We start from the raw sequence: 23,620 nt of genomic DNA, 5'->3' as shown, positions 1-23,620 counted from the left end.
TAGCAAGTACTGGGTGGATGTCCACGTCAATCTTTGCAAAATAACAAACAGTTTCTTTTAGAAACGAACAAGCCCTCATACGCAATCTTCATATTTGGATGCTTCTCACACTTGTTCTAAAGAACCTTAGCAATCAGAAAGATTACCTCAGGGTTCATGCAAGGGAAATTAGCTTGGGTTCGGATATAGTAGCCCTCATACGCAATCTTCATATTTGGATGCTTCTCACACTTGTTCTAAAGAACCTTAGCAATCAGAAAGATTACCTCAGGGTTCATGCAAGGGAAATTAGCTTGGGTTCGGTTATAGTCTGAGTTTCTTCTTGTGAGAGTATATTGGATGAATTCTTCTTTCATAAACTTTCTGGGCTTGTAGTTCCTCACTGCGGTGGGTCTGTTGCTTGACCAAATGTTTTTAATTACAGATCCATGCTTGGCATGGAATCTGTTAAGTCTTTCAAACTCCAGTGGCAACCTTTGATCATCGAGGAGGTTGCGGTCAAACAATTTGAAGACGGTGAAGAATTTTGCGTTGGGAGAGATGGGAATGTCCCAATAACCGTCAGATGGGGGTTCCGCATAGGTGAGATAAGGTCTGTAGTCATCATCAAGTAATCTTTGGGTAGGATTGATCTAGGAATTGATGAGGGGTTCATCAAATGTGATACCAAAGACATGATCCTTCCACATCATCTCTGCGAACTTAGCTGATTTCGAGTCAATTTTCTTTTGCTTGGTTGCGGGTGAGTCGTCGGAGTTTGGGGGAGATAGTTGCGGAGAATATTGTAGTGGAAATTGATGGGGAGATTGAATTGGACTTTTTTGAGGAGAGGGAACAAGAGCTTTATTTTGTGGGGGGTCTATTCGGTAAAGCCCAACGAATAAAGTCACCAATAATTTCTTAGATCCAACTTCCCTATACATTGATTTGGACTCTTTTTCGATTAAGTCTCTTTTGTAGAACACAAAGGATTAGGCGTTAGGGTTTAATACCAAATAACAACATGATTAAATAATATCTTAATACATGATCATGGTATTGTTGGGTTTTGAGCATTCTAACACTTCCTAAGTGTACATGCAACCCTAAATACCTTGGATCTATGTTTTCTCTAGTATACATGCAAATAAGAACTTCCAAGGTATTATTCTAATCTAGCATACAAAACTATAACTATAGCAAGATAGAATACATACCTCTTTGGTGTAGACAATCTTCATGTAGCTTGAGTGCCTAGTGCCCCAAGTGTGACACCTCAAATGGAATCACAATCATCAAAACACTTGGAATGACTTGAGAGAATTCTACACTCTTCAAAATCGGCTAGCCCTTTCTTCACTATCTCTAATGGCCAATTTTTCCTCAATAATAAGATGCTTATATAGTTACACAATTAGGGTAAACTCTTAATTGTCATGGCTTTCCATTTCCTTGGATCCATGGGTACAAATACACCATGGAGCATTCATGGACCATCCTATGGGTTTTAGCCCAACTTGATTATCCATGGAGCATTAGCCCACTATACAAGTATGGATGATTTACACAATCAACCCATATATTTAATTAGTCTTCTTTTGATCACTTAATTAATCCTAGATTAATTCTTGATCAATACTAATTAAATAATCTTATTATTCTTATTATTAATATACTAGAACTTATAATATATTAATAACCATAAGTGTCTTATTTCTCTCATTCAAGTGCATGATGGTATGCAACCTAAATGGACCATGCCGGGTCGGGTCAAGTCTTACCAATTATAGTTATGGACTTAGACATTAATCCAACAGTTTCCCACTTGGATAAGTCTAAAACTATTATTGCGTATGACTTCAGGAACCAACCGGCAATCGTAGCTCTCAAAAGCTTCTGTCGAACTCTGACCTTGTCGATGAACTCTGACCTTTGTCAATGACTTGTCCATTAGATAAGGGATCTTATATTCCTCCATTCTAGATATCATATGGACTGAGACATGGATTATAATCATTCTCTCTGTCCATTTGTTGTTTCCCGATTTCCGATTTATGACGACTGACTAATTGAACAAATCAAATCAGTCCTGGCCCGGCCGAGCACTTCCATTTGTCATCATCAAATCATCGAGGGGCCCACAGATATCGCTTTTATCCCGAAGGTAAAAGGAACGGATAAACTTCGACTCATATGGCTTGTTCTACTACTTGTTGAATCATACACAAAGGCACGTTTTATAGCACAGAGTTACCAAATGCGGTTTCGTGCAATCAATGTACTATCAACTCATAGTAACAACTCATATCTCTAGGTTTGAAGAATATAAGATATTATCGTCTCATGATCACTCGTGATAAAATCCATGAAGTGATTCCAATGAGCGCGGGTTGAATCCAATACTCAGAACTTATGAGCACTCATGATTGTTGTAGCCTTGTCCAACACCTTAGACCTCTACAAGCCATCATGACAGTCTTAATTCATATCTACTTCCAAAATATGACCGACTGTGGATGGTTTGAATAACTTAGTCATTCCGGAAGAATAACCTAGTTTATTCGGGAAGTCAAAACATGCAAAGTGAAACACAATAATAATTGAATCTAATATGGTATCAACCCTTTGAACATAAATAAAACACCTTTTATTTATCACCATATGATTACACATTATTCATTGTATACTGTTTCAGCTATCAACTTTATTCTTGAATTTAAAACAATAGTTGTCCCATGCTCCAAGCATGTACACTATGTTTTCTTAAACACTAGTCATGCCACACACCAAGTATGCATACTATGTTTGTCTATGATCTTTACTTTGTGAACTAGATCAATTGAACATAACTTCAATGATTCTCTTTTCACACTCCCAAATCCTTACTGCAAATGCAAGAATTCCAAATTCATGCCATTTACTGAAATCTGTTAGATTCTAAACTTATATGCATTGATCCTCTCGTAATGATTATGCACAAAGTCATAAAGACTTGGCAACAATCATTACAGAGTATTCCAAAGGAGATCAACTCCTTGGAAATATCCTTCTTGCATTAAGTTTCCTTAATCTTACACAGATTGAAAATTCTAACTTTGAAACATTTCCAGATTCCATTTTGACTATCACTTCTGAACAAGAGTTGCCTCCTTACAGATTATGTCAATATGGTCCTTCCAGAATTATCACTATACTTCCAACTGTCCTTGAGCAACCAATCTTTGGTAAACCTTAGATTGTTCTCGACAATTGTTTAATCCTTTTAGTCATATCCAGTTCTAAACCTTTTTCCCTTCTTAATGCCCCAGGCATTTGGAAAATTTTAGAACGGATGAATATAGCACATGTAATCGATCCTATATCCGAAGCATATGGGACACGATTCATGATGTCTCACATTCTGAACAAGAGTTGCCTCCTTACAGATTATGTCAATATGGTCCTTCCAGAATTATCACTATACTTCCAACTGTCCTTGAGCAACCAATCTTTGGTAAACCTTAGATTGTTCTCGACAATTGTTTAATCCTTTTAGTCATATCCAGTTCTAAATCTTTTTCCCTTCTTAATGCCCCAGGCATTTGGAAAATTTTAGAACGGATGAATATAGCACATGTAATCGATCCTATATCCGAAGCATATGGGACACGATTCATGATGTCTCACATAAAGACTAAACCAGTCTTTTGCTATAATATTTCCATTTCAATTTGCCAAGTTCTCATAATTCAGATTATGAAAAGGGATGCCGTAATCATAATCGAATTTTAGAACGCAAATAATGGACCCGTATACAGAATTTCCTTATGTTGAGCCATTCCAACATGAAATTCATATATATCCTTGACTAAATGATTAAAACCTCACGATCTAAGCTTATAGATTTGAGATGAAGTATAATTTCCTCTCCCTTAATTATAGCAAAACAACTCTTTCCCAATTGAAACTTTTGTTTTCTATAATTAACATTGCTAACTTGCAATACTTATCATAATTATCATGCTCCCACTAACATGATGAGTATTAGCATAACACTTATGCTCCCACTAGCTTTGACATGTACTCAGAAATCAGCTGACTTTCTTACCAAAGTTCAGATTTCTGATACTAGATTGTTTTGATAAGTCTTTATCAAAATCATACACCTTCCCTTAGATAGCACACTTGTGGGTCTAAACAATTATGAAGAGGTATGCCGTAATCATAATGGCTAGACCTTTTTTGCCACTTCTCACAAGTCCATATTAGTGTGCCGGTTAACCACACGCGCTCCACTAACGACTTTGAGAATGCAAATATCACAATTGCTATCTAGCTAAAATCTACTTAGTGAAAGTGTTTCCTCACCATCATTTTCATGAATCAGAGAGAAACCTTATGACACTTAGATTTAATGGCGTATGTGTTCTTATCCATGTGAATTGTCAAAACCATAGTCACAAGACAAGGATAATGACAAATCCAAACTCATATGGATTGAACTCAATCTTAACTTCTTGCCACCTGGCAGCTCAAGGGCCTGCCATTGCTTCCAAGTTGTTGTGCAACAAATTAAGAACTCTAAGAACTCAAATGCAAAACCAACTTTAACTGGAATGGGCACATAATATGTCAACACGATAGGTTATAAACCTCAAGTCGTGTGCTAGTGAAGAACTTCAGGTTTTACTCTTGATTAGTTCTTGAGACTTTCAAGACTTTTAAGACTCCCACTGACCTCTTGACCTATAAGACTCCCTTGTCAAATATCCAAGAGATAGTGTGGATTCTAATCAAGACAAACACTTCACACAATTGGCCTAAGTTGGTCTTTGTTTTATCCAAAACATCACAACTTACCAATTTCAAATGTACAAGAGTAGAAAACTTTTACTCTTACATTTGACAAGTGTTTTAAACCTTCTTTAAGACATGTCACTCAAATGACAATCTTGGAGTATGACTCTAAGACTTGTATTGGAACGAAGTATGACTCATCTTCTTGATTTAACCATTTCAACAATTCAAGTTCCTCTTCTTAGTCATAAGAATGCACTAAGATTTCCTTAGAGAACTAATTGTGATATGGTTTCTTAATCATTAAGATGATCACAAAACTGATACTAAAGTACTCTCCCATCTTTTCAGATTTGAGAAACTTTTATCCTTCTGCCTAATTTGATTCTTCTTATCGATCTTTTGTGGTGGACTTAATCAGTGCACAAGAATGTGTACTCGATCCCTTAGTCCTTTACTTGACTCACACATCCATGTGAACAAGTAATTAGTCTTAATTTTTCCAAAACTTGAAAGTTCTCATTCATCATGCTATACAACTTGCATGATTCCAAGTTCCGGTCCACTTGAAACTTGGGTGATGAGAATCTTTCCTTATTTGGTAAATTTAGACATTACCACAAATGAAAGAATCAATTTCATGTTTCCACTCTTGCTGTTAATGGAATCTTATAAGCAACAATTTTCTTTCCAAATGCCATTGTAAGGATATTTTAAAATAAATAAAATCAAAAATTTTCTTTTTATTTTAAAACTTTGCGGAAAAACTTATCCTTACAATCCATATGAAAACTTGTTGTTATCTATTCCTAAGCAATATCTCATAACTCCTGAGAAGTAGCTCACGAATCCGATTTTTCAGGCTACGCGATAGAAATCCATCTACGCGATCAGATTCAACATATTCTTTCTTTAAGTTTCTTCACTTTTCTTTGATTCTTAAACATCACCATGTGACCCAGTCACATCATGTATCAAGAATCTCAGAATAGAAACTTAACAGAGTTAGATAGTGGAATTTACCTGAAGTGGAGTCAAACTTATTGACTTTAACATCCTTAGGTAAATCTGGCAGCTTCGCAACTAATGCCCCTTCCTTTGGCAATATAAACATATGGACCCTTTGATAAAGGTACACGGGACTATCACAGACTTAGCTTTTCTCTTTACCATTTGGTCAACCGAGTTGACTATGGCCGATCCCTTTCCACTGGGAAGAGAATGCTTTTCGGATTTCCTGTGTCACTATTGTCAATGTCCATCAAGTTTTAAGGAAGTTGATCTTAACAAATAGATAAGATCATAAGGGTCTTGTCATAGTCTGTTTCATAGGTGTCCCAAAGGAACTCACTATGTGACTTAGAAAGTAGTTGAACCACCAACTTTCTCAAGACTTTGACACCCAACTCTCCCGGCTTGTCAATATGTGACTACATCTCCAAGATGTGTCCACACCTAGACCTTGCCTTGCCAATAGGGCTTGAGTGACCTTAAACTTTTTTCAAGAACTTGTGGGTTGGGGAGAATAATTGGAGGAGGAGAAAGAAGTATGATATCCATGGGACATCATCTTCATTAGGAAACCTTGTTTCAAGAGATTTGGGAAGATCATAAGTGTCTAAACCAGACATCTTTTGGGAGATATTCAAGATAGTTGATCTTAAGTCCTTAATATGACACCCAATATGAAATATTAAGGCTAGGACCCAACAAACTATTTTATAACTTAGAAGAGGTATGCCGTAATCCAAGCTATAAAATATTTGAAGGTAGGTGAATGACGATTCACCAATTTCCACCAAGATAAACGAAATGTATTATTAGGTTTTAATTGGTTTTGAAACTCCTAGATCTTTGAGATTCATTGAACTTTTCAAAGGCATGTTTCAATCTCGAGTGTGCCCTTCAGGTTTTGTGACTGGGATGCCGAGGATCACAAAACAAGGTGTGAAGTAACCATGCAAATCACTTGGTACCCTTAATAAATTACCCCTCAATCGATGTGCCGGTTAACCACACACGCTCCATCGATACTATGATAAATATTAAGTCACCCTTTACCTACCTTGTTAAGTCCAAGTTAGTGTGCCGGTTAACCACACACGCTCCACTAACGACTTAGACAAAGTGTAAAGTGTAATTTCATGGATTAGCACCTTATTCACATTTTTCCTAAGTAACTAAGATTGGGTATTATTAAGAGTTTAGTTACTTAGTATTTTTCATTAATACTTTTAATGAAGGGAGAATTCTAGTCCTGTCAAACCCGTTCGGCTAACGACCCTCCACTAGTCAAGCAAGCGGTGGGTGAGAGTGGACACCCATTAAGTTGCCATTTTATAGGCAACAACCTTATACCCACCTTATAGACCGGCTTCGTGAATGAGGCGTACTAGCGGTAAGACTGACTTTACTCTTATACATATATATATTATTAACTTATAATATTATAAAGTATAAGGGTTGAATTTTAACTTTTAAAATTCTAAGGGCTAACTTGGAATTAAAGTATTCATAAGAGAAAACTTTACAAATTCCAAAACTTGAGGGCAAGTTTTGAAACTATTCAAAACTAATTAATTCCATAACTTATGTGTTTAAAGTAGTTTTAATCCAAAAACTCTTCAAGTTCCATAACTTGAGGACAAGTTATGGAAGACTTTAAACTAATAAAAGAATTAACTTTTCTTTATTTTATAACTTATGGATTTAATTATGGTTACATATTTTTCTTTAATGAAGTGACTCTTGAACTTCCATAACTTGAGGACAAGTTATGGAGTCATAAAAAAAATTATTCAATGACACAAGACTCTTCATTTTGTAACCATTGCCAACTTTATGAGTTTTAAGATTCATAAATGTGACTTTTAAGTTACATAAACACATTTTATGAACTTCTTTTAGATTAATTTGGATTAAAACCAACTATCACATAATTTTCATCATTAATCTAAATTCACTCATAAAACAAGATAACAAAAAACTTTTGGTGATCCATAACTTATTCTTAAGTTATGGAATCCTTTAAAACATTAACACCAAATTTTGTAACTCCAAAAAAAAAAACTTTAAATCAATTTTTTTTTAAAACCTTTTCAAATCCATAACTTATGGAGGTTTCAAAAAAAATAAAACTTTTTAGATCAAACTTTTAAAACTAATAAAATAATCATATTATTTTATCTTTTATTAAATTTGACCTAATTCAACTCATAAAGCAAATTATTCAAATTTTACAAATAATTAGTTTTTCACAAGAACAAGTAATTATTTTAAAATTTGACAAACTTCATGTTTTTTTCCTTTTTTTTTTCTCAACTTTGAAAATAAAATATTTGCATCAATATAACAGAAAACAACCCGTGGCTCTGATACCACTGTTGGGTTTTGAGCATTCTAACACTTCCTAAGTGTACATGCAACCCTAAATACCTTGGATCTATGTTTTCTCTAGTATACATGCAAATAAGAACTTCCAAGGTATTATTCTAATCTAGCATACAAAACAATAACTATAGCAAGATAGAATACATACCTCTTTGGTGTAGACAATCTTCATGTAGCTTGAGTGCCTAGTGCCCCAAGTGTGACACCTCAAATGGAATCACAATCATCAAAACACTTGGAATGACTTGAGAGAATTCTACACTCTTCAAAATCGGCTAGCCCTTTCTTCACTATCTCTAGTGGCCAATTTTTCCTCAATAATAAGATGCTTATATAGTTACACAATTAGGGTAAACTCTTAATTGTCATGGCTTTCCATTTCCTTGGATCCATGGGTACAAATACACCATGGAGCATTCATGGACCATCCTATGGGTTTTAGCCCAACTTGATTATCCATGGAGCATTAGCCCACTATACAAGTATGGATGATTTACACAATCAACCCATATATTTAATTAGTCTTCTTTTGATCACTTAATTAATCCTAGATTAATTCTTGATCAATACTAATTAAATAATCTTATTATTCTTATTATTAATATACTAGAACTTATAATATATTAATAACCATAAGTGTCTTATTTCTCTCATTCAAGTGCATGATGGTATGCAACCCAAATGGACCATGCCGGGTCGGGTCAAGTCTTACCAATTATAGTTATGGACTTAGACATTAATCCAACAGGTATATCTATCGACGTAATTTTTGTTACTAATTCTTCACTGGAATCTTTGCGCTTGTAGTTCTTGCAGAATAATGTTTTCTATCCATTACTTCTGGTTTACAAGGAGCATATATTTACTAAATTTATAGTCAAACTCGTACAACTCCTTGACTTAATTTCATCTCTCTTACTTTATGAAGGCATTTACAAGGAGCATATATTTACTAAATTTGTAGTCAAGCTTTTCCATGACTTGATTTCATTTCTCTTACTTTATAAAGGCAAGAATGGAAGATTTTTAGGTTGATTTGCATCAATGTTTTATAGAAAGTTCACAAGACTGGTATGACTTCATTATCCATCATATATGCAAGAAGCTACTAATCTATTCTGTTCCTCAAATCCATGTTGAAACTTTAACCATTGTCATTGCAAGAGACATTTCTCAACTACCTGATGTATCTGTTGCCCTTATGACCAACACAATTGAAGGTTTTACTTTCAATTTATCTTATAGTTTTTATATTTATGTCTACATTTCTTGACACAATTTCTTTTTTTTTCTTTTTTGGGTACACCTAGATGCCAAGAAACCCATAGTTGCTACTGTAAAAGGACTTGCACTCGGGGGTGGCTTAGAACTTGCAATGGTTTGTAGTTTTTATGAGTCAAATTATTTTAGAAAATAGTTATTGTAGATGTGTTTTAATGTATTTGATTAACGTAGGGATGCCATGCGTGTGTTGCAGCTCCAAGAGCTCAACTTGGCTTACCTGAACTCTCTCTTGGAGTTATATCAGGCTTTGGAGGTATGTCTGAATGAATCATGTTTAAAAATATATGAGAAAGTCAAAACACATTTGAGGAAAAAGAAAAAGGAAAAAAATAAATGAGGGGATGAGGGCAAAGTTGTAAAAAGGTTGAAACTTGACATGAAAAGCCTTCTTTTTCTAACTTTCTTTGTTAAGTCATTCTTTTTTGCATCAAGTCAAAAAGAAATACATGTTTCTTTTTTCCCCTATTAACTCTTTTATGGATAAAACATTGTATATGCAAAGACATATTCTTTTTTAGACTAAATCAGTTATCCGAACATGATTAATTGACCATTTTAGCCTTTTTGTTTAGAAATGATAGTAAATAACAACACAACACCTTAGTTAATATGATTATCCAAATGGGATTTCACTAAAAAAATGGAAAATATGGTTTTCAAGGTACCCAAAGACTTCCTAGGCTTTTGGGATTATCAAAGGCAATTGATATGATGTTGGTGAGCACATCTCTCCTCTCTCCTCTATCCTTGAACACTATTTAGTATTTACTGATTATGAATATTTAAACAAATCGATGATATTAATTTATGAATCTTGTTTGTAGACATCTAAACCAATACTCTATGAGGAATGGGAAAATTTAGGTCTAATTGACGCTATTGTCCCTCCTCAAGAATTGTTGAAAGTGGCTAAGAAATGGGCATTAGACATTGTTGAGGCCCGTAAACCGTGGGCCCGCTCTTTTCATCGCACAGACAAAATTGGGTCCCTTTCAGAAGCACGTGAGATTATTAAAGCTTGCCTTGATGTGCTAGACAATATGTGTTTGGATTTGTATTTTGAAAGTGATAAGTGATTTGATACTAGTTGTTACTTATATACCCTGATTTTATCTAGAGTAAATTACAAAATGGTCCTTGTACTATCCGATTAAAAAATTACCTAGTATAGTCAAAATGTGAAACCCTTTTCAATGTTGATTCTTTTTTCAAGGTTTTGGTCCTTGGAACCTTTGAAATAAGGACCAAAATGAAGAAAGATTTCATTTTTGGACCAAACATGGTTAAATCAGAAATCACATGGACCATTTTTGTAAGTAACTTGTTTATCAAATACTTCTAATAATGCAAACATTTTGTTCCTCAAGAGGTGAAGGTGTTAAATGAGCTTGTTGTTTCAGATACATCGAAAGGTCTTGTTCATATATTATTTGCACAACGTACAATCTCAAAGGTAATTCAAACCTTTTTCTCTTATTTTTTTTTTTTCTGAAATATCAAAATTTCTACAAATCTAAACTTGGTTTTCTTTGATTTTACATTTACACGTACCTAAAGTTACTGATGTTGGTCTAAAGCAAAGAAGTGTGAATAAAGTTGCTGCGATTGGTGGAGGTTTAATGGGGGTATGGAATAGCAATTTCCCTTATCCTTGGTAATATAAAAGTTGTTCTCAAGGAAGTAAACTCTAAGTATCTTCAAAAGGGAATAAAAACAACAAAAGGTAGTTAGTTATCTCTTATATTTTGTAGCCATTTTATTATGTGACTTATTGGTTATATATTTGATGACTTTTTCAGCAAATGTTAAAGGATTGGTTGCAAGGAAGAAGCTACCACAGGGTCAAGGTGAAAAGGCGTTGTCATTGGTTAATGCGGTTTTGAATTACTCACAATTTAAAGATGTTGATATGGTTATAGAGGTATGATCTTTAAAAACACATAAAATGTAAACTTTATAAAAGACATCATTTGGCAACTCTATTTGTGAATACAGGCTGTAATTGAGAACATTCCTTTAACGCAAAAGATCTTTAGTGATATTGAAAACATTTGTTCCCCTTATTGCATTTTAGCAATCAGCACATCCACCATTGAACTCAATTTAATTGGAGAAAAAATAAAATTTCAAGATCAAGTTATTGGGGCACATTTCTTCTGGTTACACGACAAAATCCATATATCTCCATCTTATAGGCAATTTTGAACTCATATTAACTTTTTATTAATTTTTTTCTTATTAAATGATTACAGTTCAGCTCACGTGATGCCACTACTGGAGATAGTTAGAACATAAAAGACAATGTAGGGAGAAATTACTTTCCAGCCACGCCCGGTGATCAGCCGCCCATGACACCAAGTTCAACATTTTTACGTGGTACACCAGCTGGCAAACCAATGACATGAAGGATCCGGCTATATAGTTAAGGATGTAGTATCAATTTATATAGTTAGGGAAAACCCCTTAATAACAATGTACTATCAGATTAATATCAATTTATTTCGATTTTTGATAACTTGTTTGACATGATGTTATTGGATCAAATTGATTATTTTGGTATATATTTGTTTCAATATTTTTGTATGCGTAAATGAATATCGTAAAGGCACGTCGTAAATGCATATTGTAAATGGTTGTTGAAGTTTATGACACACAAATGTGTGTCATCTTCATTTATGACAGGGGATTTAATAATACGCAATGCGTGTCATAAACGTGTGTCGTAAAGTTATGACACGCAAATACGTGTCGTCTTCCTTTATGACAGGGGCTTCCTTGATACGCATTGCGCATTGTAAATGCATGTCATAAATGCGTGTCGTCTATAGTCGACGCGCAAAAGAGCGTTGTCTCTCGTTATGACAGGGCCTTCCTTGACACACATTTGCGCGTCGTCTGAGCGTTTTACGACATGCATTGTGCGTCGTAAAAGGTTGTTTTTCTAGTAGTGTACATTCCACACCTATCTATATTCTCTTCATGAATCATCATGAATCCTGTAAGTCACCTTCTCAAACTATTACTTCAAGTACCTGCTAAACAGTGCATCCAAACTCACTATTGAACTTCCTAGGCTCTCCTAGGTTCCCGACCTCACTCTACTATTAGCTGGTAAAGAACTCCCACAAATGTTAGCTAACTACTTCATGAATATAATCAAATGAAACAAAGCTTAAATAATCCTTCAAGTAAAAGACTCAACCCTATATTAGACTCATACAAGACCTACGCAATAGGGTCAAATCCATTACTCTGAGATTATTTAACCTTTTCAACATGTAAGTTAATGTATTCACGTAATAGTTAGCTCACATCACTAGGGGTCCCACAAAGCACTAAGCAAGCAACATTTGTGTAGTAACACTGCAAGTCACAAAACAAAAAAATCACCTCTCAAGCTCACTTGCTACTTCCATCCTAGGAACTTCTATTGTCACTATCGGTTGCCTTATGCATTCAAATTATACACAATATAGGAAATATGATCCTAATCATATACAATTTTTAATGCATCCACCTTGAGATCACTTCTACCAATATAGATTCCAAATCTAGCATATCATCCAATCCTCCTAGGCTACACGGCATAACATATCAGTCTGATCTATCCGTAGCCTCATCCTAGCATGTAAGCTTTCTTATTATATAACATATCAACATGTATGGGTAGTCAGGGAGTCACTTACTTGAGCTCGGGTGAATGCATGAATCACACCTTCATTTTCTTTATAAAAATCTTTTTAGAACTTATTTTCTTTCAATAGATTACCAATTCCTCAACTTGAGTTCAGTCACACCCGAGAATATGCCTGAATCCCTCAAACCAAGGCTTTGATACCAACTTGTAACATCCCAAAAATTCAGAGTTAAATTTTTATTTTTAAAACAATAATACATATAAGAATTTGTTCTCAAAACCATTCAAGATGAAAATATTATTTAAACATCATAATAAAAATCATCAATGCAGAATAAACTTTGGGGGATGTTGTGCAGTCACGTTGTGCCCTTCCCTTTTGAATCAGAATTACCTGAAACCATAATTATGAAACAGTAAGCACAAAGCTTAGTGAGTTACCCAAAATAGAACACATCATACATATCCTTTGGACCAAGCCCACACAATGGGCCCAACTCAAAATAATGGGCCTAGTACGTCCTACTCAATGGGTCTAGCCCAACATACAAATGGGTCTAGCATATCATATAATGGGCTTAACCATCCTATAACGGGTAGAGCCCTACATGCATGCCCTTGGGCCCATCCCATCATAAATATTCAAGAGTCAAAAATTCAACTAGCATCCTAAACAACATATCCTAGTGGGCCAGTATCGGTGCCTTCAACTCATAGGTACAACGAGGAGACTCATCTTAATCTGAGATAACCGAAACACACACATGTTCATGCTACTGGGTTCCTCACACTAAACACATCTAATTTATCCTTAATTAATTATTAGGACAATTTCCCATAATTCAAGGTCCAATTTCTATAACTTCATAACAATAGGTAAAAGACTATTTTACCCTTCATATCTTGGCCCAACAAAGCAAGGCCCAAACCCAAAATGAATCAAGGACCAAAAATGGCCCAAAATCCATTCAGGTGCCTATGCCCAACGTACAACACTAAAGCCCAATTTCATCTCCAAACCTCTTAATGCCATAAGACAACATGTATAACTTCTATATCTCATTCTTATGGGACATCCGAAGCCATAAAGTTCCCGACTTTATGACTTTTCATTGCTTCATGGTGTCCAACCCAAATCCCTAAATCTCCAACTTCATCAAAAGACCACAAAATCATGCATGGAAGGAAAATAAGGATCAAGATCACATTTTTATGGTTCATAATAACTCCATAATAGATAAAGTTTCCAACTTTATCCATTAAGATGGTCCAAACACCTGTGACAACCCAAAATTTCTATCATGTACAGTTAGTCAAATCAATCAAAGTTGGACTTGTTTCTGCTAACTTTTAGAAATGTTTAGAGTCTGTTTGATCATTGTAAGCCTAGTACATCAAAGGGTTAAGTGTTTGGATGTGTCAACTGAAGTTCAAAACCATCAAACAAGCCATAAACCCCTTTACGAGGAGTTTACGGCCAGGGTACATGAGTTTACGACCATAAACTCATGGTGGTCGTAAACTCTTGGCTATACATATGATACCTGGCAATTTTTCCAACACTTTTACCATTTCCAAGCCAAGAAATCGGGTTTTGCTCTCAACTATCATCAAGTATCTTCATTTTTCTTCAAAGATGTAAGTGTTTTATCCCTTGTCTAGTTACTGCATCTTCTTAACTAGCATAACTCATCGATTCCATCCATTAACATCATCTTTTGGGTTAGATCTTCAAGAACACCAAGAACACACACTAGTGTTTTGGTCCAAAATCAACCTTTTTAGCTTCTATATCGTAAGTATTACTTCTGTATACTCGATATCTAGTTGAAACACATGTTAAACACCTTGAAATCATCCATTTCCCAAGAACAAGAGGTGTTTACGGCCAAGAGCATCTCCCTTGGCCATAAACCCTAGTTAGAGGTGCACATGGACCATAACTCCTTCCTAAGGCTTGGTCTTGAGTCTAGAACACTTCCTTGTAGTTTTTAGGACTTTAAAACACCATTTGGCACAAATCATCATGAGTTTACGGCCGTAAACTCATGAGGCCATAAACTCTATGACCGCAAACTCCTAAGGCCATGAACTCCTTGGCCGTAAACACCATTGTGTGGCCATACACCCCTTAGATGCAACCCTTTGTACTTCTAACACTTCAATCTAAGTGTTTCCTAAGTCCTAGGGTGTTTTCCTTACATGATTAGTTGTATAAATACTAATTATATGCATATATGTGTCATTATATGCTAAATAGGATCCGTGTGTGTGCTCAAGTCTTCACTTGACACTTAGCATCCTATACCACTCGTTCGTCCAAACCACTCACTACAGGTGACTTCATACCCCTTTAACTTACCTTTTAAATGATTTTAAATGCTTTTATGGGGGGGGGGGGAATACAAGTAGAAACCTTATAGTTATTATATCAATCACATGTGATTAATAACTATCAAGCAAATGGCTTTCTTATATTTCAAAACTGTGATATCAAACAAACTACTTTAAATCGTTTTATAAACTCTTTTGCATATTAAATACTTTATTTCAACTCTTTTAAACTTATACGTTAACAAATCATGTCTATATAGATATAGTTATATAAGTAGGATTGAAAGGACTTAGGACTGATAACTCGCCTTATTTCCTGTTCCTTGTTTGGTTGTGGACTTAGGGTATTCGGTTGTTTGTTTGATGGTCATTTGAATCTTATTTATATATTATGTGTATGTATATGGATATTAAAGTTCTACATTTAGTTCAATATCTTTGGGTAGCATAGGTGTACAACATGTTCATTCATACATACAACATTACTAGTAAACTATAATAGGTATAGCTTAGGAAGTTACTAATACTATTACTAGAACAACGAAACATACAAAGAGTCAGTTCATACATGAGTCGGTACATACTATAACGAGAAACAGTACTCACTATAAAGAGAAATAGATAGAGCATACTATAACGAGAAACAATACATACTACACATTATACACTAGAGAACATACTACATACTAGATAGAGAGAACATACAATACACTAGAACATACCATATAAACACTAGAACACTATAACATTAATGTGAGCCACTACTTCATGGCATGGAAATCTACTGTTGTGTCACGTTTTGCAACCAAAGTCTCCTGGAAGGAGAGCGTGAGTTGGTGTATAGATGTATACGGGATTGACTATCCTACACCTTGCTGCTAGCTACAGTGGAACTTGCAGGTCTACGGGTGACTAATGTCATACCATTTCGATGCCTTAGAGCGTCATGTTATACTAGTCTATCAAGTATGGTTACAATCATATCACATTATACCCTAATAAACAAGCGGGTTTAAGGTAGTTAGTACATTGGTAGTTACTTACATACAATACTACTATACATCGTTATTTTCCCTTTGCATTGACATTGTGATCTTCTCATATAAACGGTAATGTAAACTATGTTTTGGTAATGACAGTCATACTTGGGAAAGATACACTTTTACAAACAATACAACACATGGAACATTTGGGCCTTGGTAGAAGGTTACTTTTAGTAGAAAATATAGGATTTTCAAGGAGATACAAACATTTACTACAAACTCTTACAAAAATTTACATTAAACATTTACAAACACTTTCATACAAGTAACGACACTAAAATACTTATGAACTCACCAGCTTTAATGCTGATCCATGATTTCAAAATAGCTTTTATTCTCAGGTCATCAGTAGACAGGTATCGATGTCAGGTTTTGAGAAGATGGAGCACATTCAAGACTTATCTCTTATTTTGATTCATATTTTTGGTGTCTTATAAACTATACAGAACACACTTGTATTAAATTATATCATTAATGCAATGGATCATGTTGTTGCTTGTTTTACTATTATGCATTGTTGTGATATTGTACATGACGTCCTGCGCCCTGGAACGTTTCCGCTGTTCAGGTTTTGGGGTGTGACAGATTGGTATCAGAGCTTTGTTTATAGTGAATCGAGTATATCAACCCATAAAAGATATACAAACTGTAAACATAATGGGATTAAAATACTCTGACTAAGAGTTTATACTTTTGAATAATAAATTATTTAATTAAGTATACATACCTGCATTCATACTAAAACCAGTGTCACTACGACAGAACAAAAGTATTACAATTATTGAACAACACAATCAGGCTTGGGAACACATAATCAGATCTGGGAGTAATATAGCCTGATCAACTATATCTCTCCGAGGAGTGATTAGCATGTGCCTAGGAATGGTTGTGGTATTGCAGCAAGTCTAAAAGCTTACCAACTCTTCTACAATGAAAACATTAGTACAGAACATAAACTTAAAATGCTATAGGAGTATTTTGTGTTACTATAATTACTTATCTGAGAACTAAAGGTCTTTATTAGTAGGTCAATAGCTGCTTGGTGGAGACGCTAAGGTTATATATGACTACGATGTCATAGACTTAGAATCTATGATCTTTTCTTTATTTCCTGTTCCTTGTTTGGTTGTGGATTTGGAGTTAGGGTCACTTATTCGAAGGTCTATCCTGTTTTAAGTACATGTAACTGGTATGCACTATGCATATATTGAAGTAGCAGATAAAGATCATCCTATAATTATCTTAATTAGTATGTCTATTATTTATTTCTTTTATCCCTATTCTCGCATAGATAACATGGTTGGCTTCCATCCCCCGGCGACCCGTACTTTCCCAACCAAGGTAACGGAGGATGGCTCGATGCAGAGCCATAAGAGAATCATCCAATCCCTTTGGATTACGACTTCACAGAGAACTTCTCGGAGGATTCTTACTCCAAACCCGAAGTCAACAATGTAACACCCAGAATCCAAAAGACCAAGAAAGGAAAGAAATGCCCTTAGTCAAACGAGTCAACTCGTCGAGTCCAAGGAGGAACTCGTCGAGTCGGAGCGTGACCCCTGTCGTGGATTAAGTGATCGACTCGGTGAGTCGGGGAGACTGACTCGGCGAGTCTGGTCTGGGTTGAGAAACCCTAATTTCGGGACTTGGCACCCTATTTAAGCATTTCATTCTCATTTCTAGGTTTTCATTTATAGCCTCCATTGTCTAGAGTCGAAACCCTAGCCACCCAACTTCATTCTTGAGCTTGTGTGAGAAGATTAAGGCTCTTGGTGTGCATCTTGAAGATTGTGGAAGAAAGGGAGCAAGGAAAGGAGTATAGATCCCTTTTCTAGAATATCTTTTGTTACATTTGGACCATTTCCAAGTGGAATCCGAGTGATAAGCCTTGGAGGATGGATTGGACATTAGATCTTGAAACTTTTGAGCTCTAGAAGCTCAGAGTTGTTGGCTTTATCTAGCTAAGGCTCCATGTCTTGACCTTGAACTTCTTATTAGCTTGGATTTGGTGTTATAGCCTCATAACCGCTTGCATGCACGTAAAGTTAGTAACTTTACGTGTAATACTAGCATAAGGAGTCTAGATCTATGAGTTGGAAGTGTGGTATAGGCTGAAATTGACAGATTAGAGTTGTCACTAGGAGGTCTCGGCGAGTCAATTCATGGACTCAGCGAGTCGGGTCGCAAACCCAAACCCTTCTGTTATGAGTCGGATCAGTGAGTGGAGTTAGAAAAGGACTCAGCCAGTCTGTGTCTGTGTTGGACATGAATATCATGGTACTCGATGAGTTCAAGGAGGAACTCGGCGAGTCCCAGGCAATCTCCTTATCTGATGAAGATGGACTCGGCGAGTCAGTTGAAGATATTCCCGAAGTGTTAGATGAAGGAGAACTCGTTGAGTTCTCGATAGACTCGACGAATGGAGTCGGGGATTGTTTGGGGTCTGAGGAGCATGGACTCGGTGAGTTGGTAGAACAACTCGACGAGTCGATTCAAATGGAAGGTTGACTTTGACCAGAGCTGACTTAGTTGACCTCGGGAGGACAGTTTAGGCTAAGTGTTATTATTGGTATTGGTAGCTCAAGGAGCTAGAGGAGAAGCCTTTCGGAGAGTTGTCAGTTAGCAGCCAGAGGGTTATCTGTCGAGTTCAGCAGTTCAGGTGAGTTTCCTTCCAGTAGGAACGGGTCTACGGCCACAATGTCAGCCCGTTTAGATAGCAGTAGTTCCGGACTTTGGTCCGATGCAGTAGTTCAGTATGTTTGATGTCTTTGTGATTCAGGCATGTTTGTGTGTTAGTTAGTCCGGACCTTGGTCCGATGCAGTATGCAGTATATTTGCTTATGTTATATGTTATGATCATGTTATGCTATGTTCAGTTAGTCCGGACTTCAGTCCGATGCAGGGGGCAAGGCCCTAGTTAGTTCGAACTTCGGTCCGATGCAGGGGGCAAGGCCCCAGTTAGTTCGGACTTCGGTCCGATGCAGTGGGAAAGGCCCAATATGTGCTCTATATGTTATTGTATGGTATGTGGTAGTTTGGGAGAGCTCACTAAGCTTTGTGCTTACAATTTCAGTTTTGCTATTAGGTACTCAGTTTTCAAAACAGGAGCTTAGGAAGATTGCAGTGCACACACCATTTGCTCAGCCTGGGATGTTTATACTCTGATATACTTGACGGTTTTTATAATATTTCGAGATACATTGCTTATGATTTTTATATGAGGTTTATTGACTATGGTTTTTATTATTAAATTAAACAAAATTTTCGGACTGTGTTTTTGGGATGTTTTAAGTTAGTATCGGATCCTTGGTTTGAGGGATTCGGGCACACATTTGGGTGTGTCTGAACTCAAACTAAGGAAGTGGTATAAAGTTTTCAAGAGAGAAACCATGTTTACAAAAGGATTTTGAGAAAAGAAAAAAAATTTAGAAAAATTATAAAGAAATATTTTTAGAAAAAGCGAAAAGAATTTTGAAAAGAGAAAAAGGGTGTGGTGCATGAAATCAGCCGAGCTCAAGTAAGTACTCCTAAATTACCCACACAAGTTTATGTTATGATTATCAGTTTCAGTTTCAGTAGAACAACATGCTAGAATAGGACTAAGGATCTAGGAGGATGCCTTATGTGCCTGTTATATGTGTTTCAGCTTTATGAGAATTGCATGATAGTATTGAGTAGAAAGTAGTAGGATAGCCCGTTTAGGTTATGCCTGATAGTATTGAGTAGAAAGTAGTAGGATAGCCCGTTTAGGTTATGCCTAATAGTATGAACTTAGCATTGTATGCTAGTACAGTTTCTCATTATAAGAATATAATTGCTTGAGTAGTTCCTGTGTCCGAATGCTCCTTGCTTTGTGCTTTGTAGGACTCTGAGTGATGGGAGTTAGCCATCAGGTGAATACGTCACGTCACATGTGATCAGGGTTGAATAATCTCAGAGTGTGGATTTAGCCCTATTGCGCAACTCTCGTCTGAGTCTAACCGTTGTAGGGACGAGTCTTTTACTCGAAGGATTATCCGAGCCTCGTCACATGTGATGGTATTAAGGTGATGGCTAATTGGCATTACAAGGAGGCCTTCAGCAGCTGAGGATTTGTTTGGGTGGAGTCAGAGATTTTCCCTAGGGCAAGCCTAGGATGAGAGTAGCAGATATCAGTAGCAGTAGAAGGGACTTGGTAGAGTCAAGGCAGTTCTTGAAGAAAGTACGGATAGATGTGGAAGATAGTATGGGCCCGTACTACTGAAAGCAAAGGATCCGTACTCGATTCAAGAGGGGCCAAGACAAAGCCAGGGAACTTGTAGTGTGTATGTGTAATCCCTTAGCAGTGAAGTGTATTTTGATAGTTATTGTGATATGCTTTCAGCATGGTGACGTTGCGTGAAAGGCCAGTGGGCAGATCAGGCGCCAGAGAGGGATCAAGCTCGGGTTTAAGGACCGAGCAGCTCAAGGAGCATATGAGAGAGTTTATATCAGCTGAGATCACGCATAGTATCTTAGACCAGACTCATGTGATCTTTGGCACGGTGAAGGAGGGTATACTAAAGATTTTGGATGAGAGGCTTGGAGCCATTCGCGCAGAGATGATGGCTTTGATGGGAGTGCGTACGTTGGCATTTCGAGAGTTTAGAGCTTGTGGAGCACCAGATTATCATGGGGGTAGGGACCCCATTGCTAGCAAAAGATGGTTGGCAGATGTTGCCAACACTCTCCGGGCGAGCCAGTGTCCCGAGGGGGACAAGGTCAGACTCGCCTCCTGTTTCTGAAGGGCAGAGCGCGGGATTGGTGGGAGGAGGTTGTTCATGCCTTGGGGGATGATGCCGCGTTGGACGCAATGTCATGGAGCGATTTCTCGGCTAGGTTCAGGGCTGAGTTTGCACCAGCTATTGAGGTGCAGCAGTTGGCACGAGAGTTCCAGGATCTTCAGCAGACTACTGAGACAGTAGCGGAGATCACCGCCAAGTTCAGGGAGAGGGCTCTCTTGGTTCCGCAGTATGTGACGGATGAGGAGATGAAGAAAGCTCAATATCATGAAATGTTGAGATGTGACATCAGGAAGTTTGTGAGCAGGTCCAGCTGCAAAACGTTGGAGGACATGATTGCTCGGACGGGAGAGAGGGAGATTAATCAGGAGCAGATCAAGAAGAGGAAGCCGGAAGAGGTTCAGGTAACCACGGGTTCGGGAAAAAGGCCCAAGGGGTTAGATTCGAGATCGAGGGATTATCAGAGCCACAATCGATGCGGAAAGTCGGGCAGTACGCACGAGGGTGTGTGTAGGAGTGGTAGTGGTGGTGATTCTGGCTGTTTCCGGTGCGGCTGAACCGGTCATTTTAGCAGAGATTATACTGTTACCACCACTTAGGGGTCAGGTATGATATGTTTCCTTTACAGTCAGTGGGGCCACAGGAAGGCCCAGTGTCCGAGTTTGTTTCCGTCAGTACAGAAGATATCACCTATGCCTGCCACTTTGAGGATCACTGACGGCCTTCAGGGCCGGGTAGAGGCGCCTGCGATGGGAAGCAGGGCTTTTCAGTTGTCTGTAGTGGAGTCACGAGCAGTACGTGAAGAACTACCCGACAATATTGGCCTAGCAGCTAAGCTTCAGGTTCAGTTAGCGACTACTCAATCGATCAATGAGGTACTCGGGGTAGCTCGAGAGAAGGAGATTTGTTTGGATGGGCAGCGCAGTAAAAGGAAGCGAGCACTTATTTCAGGACAATTGGGAAGAAGTGAAGAGTCATACTCATCTGAATTGGGTGTTGGAAATCGGGAAGACCTTGAGGTGGGTGGTAAGTTCGGAGGAACTCATGGGTTTGCTTATCACAAGTTCAGGTGTTTCAAGTGCGGGGAAAGGGGGCATGTGTATCCGGATTGTAAGAAGAATCAAATATGTTTTCGTTGCCACCAGCCTGGTCATTTCAAGTCTTGTTGTCCTATTTTGGTGGTTGAGAGAGTCCGGGTTCAGGCGCCCATTGTTCCGCAGGAAGTCAAGATCGAGCCGCACTAGATCGCAGGTATGTCGTTTGAATTCTCCCTTTTGTAACAATTCTATTGTTAAGGTTCTACATCGGTAATTATAATGATACTTTAGAATTTTGTGCCCTGCTTGCAATTGAGTGATATGCTATCTGCATATCTTGGATTTTAGAATGATAGTTGGAGGACATCATTTGTAGAGCAGTTACATCCGGATAAACACCCAGTACGCTGGGCATAACATTAACTATGTGGGACGTAGTCCGTGTTTCAGCATTACGCTTGGCGTAACTTATATTACGCTGGGCGTAATTGCTGTTTTCAGCAATTTTTGTTCTTTTAGGTTCTAAGTCCAATTTCCTCTCCAGTCTTTTCATTTCCGCTCTATCGACAACTAATAGCTGCAAATCATAATTCAAAGCATTATAAGTACTTTTTAGTTCTAAGAGAGAATAATATAGGCTAAAATATTAAGATATAACCCTCGTCTAGCATTTCAAGGCCCCACACCCCTGTGGGCAACAAACTTGAACAGATGGAGCCACGAACAGGGTCAACCCTTACCTTATAACGAAGATCGAAGCTTCTATAATTTGAGTGAGGGTGGCTCATAGGACAGAGTCCTACCTATTCTGGTCCGCTGGATTACTCGTAATGATGAGCAGGGTAGAGCGGCCATCAACCAAATCATGGAAGTTGATGCCGATGCAGGAGTCAATACCATTCGCATTCTCCATCTAGAGTCTACTTATGAAAGAACTCAGAACCTGAATGCGGCCCTACAGAGAGATCTTACTACAACCCAAGCTGAAGTTAGGGAACTTCGAGCTCGGCAGGCAACGTATGAAAGACGCGTGAGGGATATGGAGCGTCGTCTGGCAGAATCAAGGACTCATTCTAGTGGTTCTCATCGTAGATATAGCCTACTTAACTTTCTCTTTTGGATATAACTTAAGTATATGTAAAAGCTCTAGTTTTAATTTCCTATCTATGATAAGACTTTGAACATGTTAAGTCTTGTTAGGTTTTAGTTCTGTTAAATTTTTCCTATCTTGGTTTGATGTAAGACCTACTCCTAGGTCATTTTTTTCCTGAACTTATTACATCTATAATACCAGTATTATTGTGAGATATCTAATCTCATGGAAATTAATATCCAATTTCTTTCATTTTTCTAGTACTAGATCTACATTCAATCATATTT

General features: G+C 37.2%; 1 pseudogene; it reads left to right on the top strand.

Annotated features, from left to right (window-relative positions):
* Positions 1–437: 437 nt before the first annotated feature.
* LOC111909486 (peroxisomal fatty acid beta-oxidation multifunctional protein AIM1-like) lies at positions 438–11,944 on the top strand (annotated as a pseudogene).
* Positions 11,945–23,620: the final 11,676 nt, after the last annotated feature.

Source organism: Lactuca sativa, chromosome 8 (assembly GCF_002870075.4).
Source record: "Lactuca sativa cultivar Salinas chromosome 8, Lsat_Salinas_v11, whole genome shotgun sequence".
In the NCBI taxonomy this organism is placed as follows: Eukaryota; Viridiplantae; Streptophyta; class Magnoliopsida; order Asterales; family Asteraceae; genus Lactuca; species Lactuca sativa.
The sequence above is the reverse complement of the archived record's forward strand: the minus strand, read 5'-3'. Positions and strand labels throughout refer to the sequence as shown.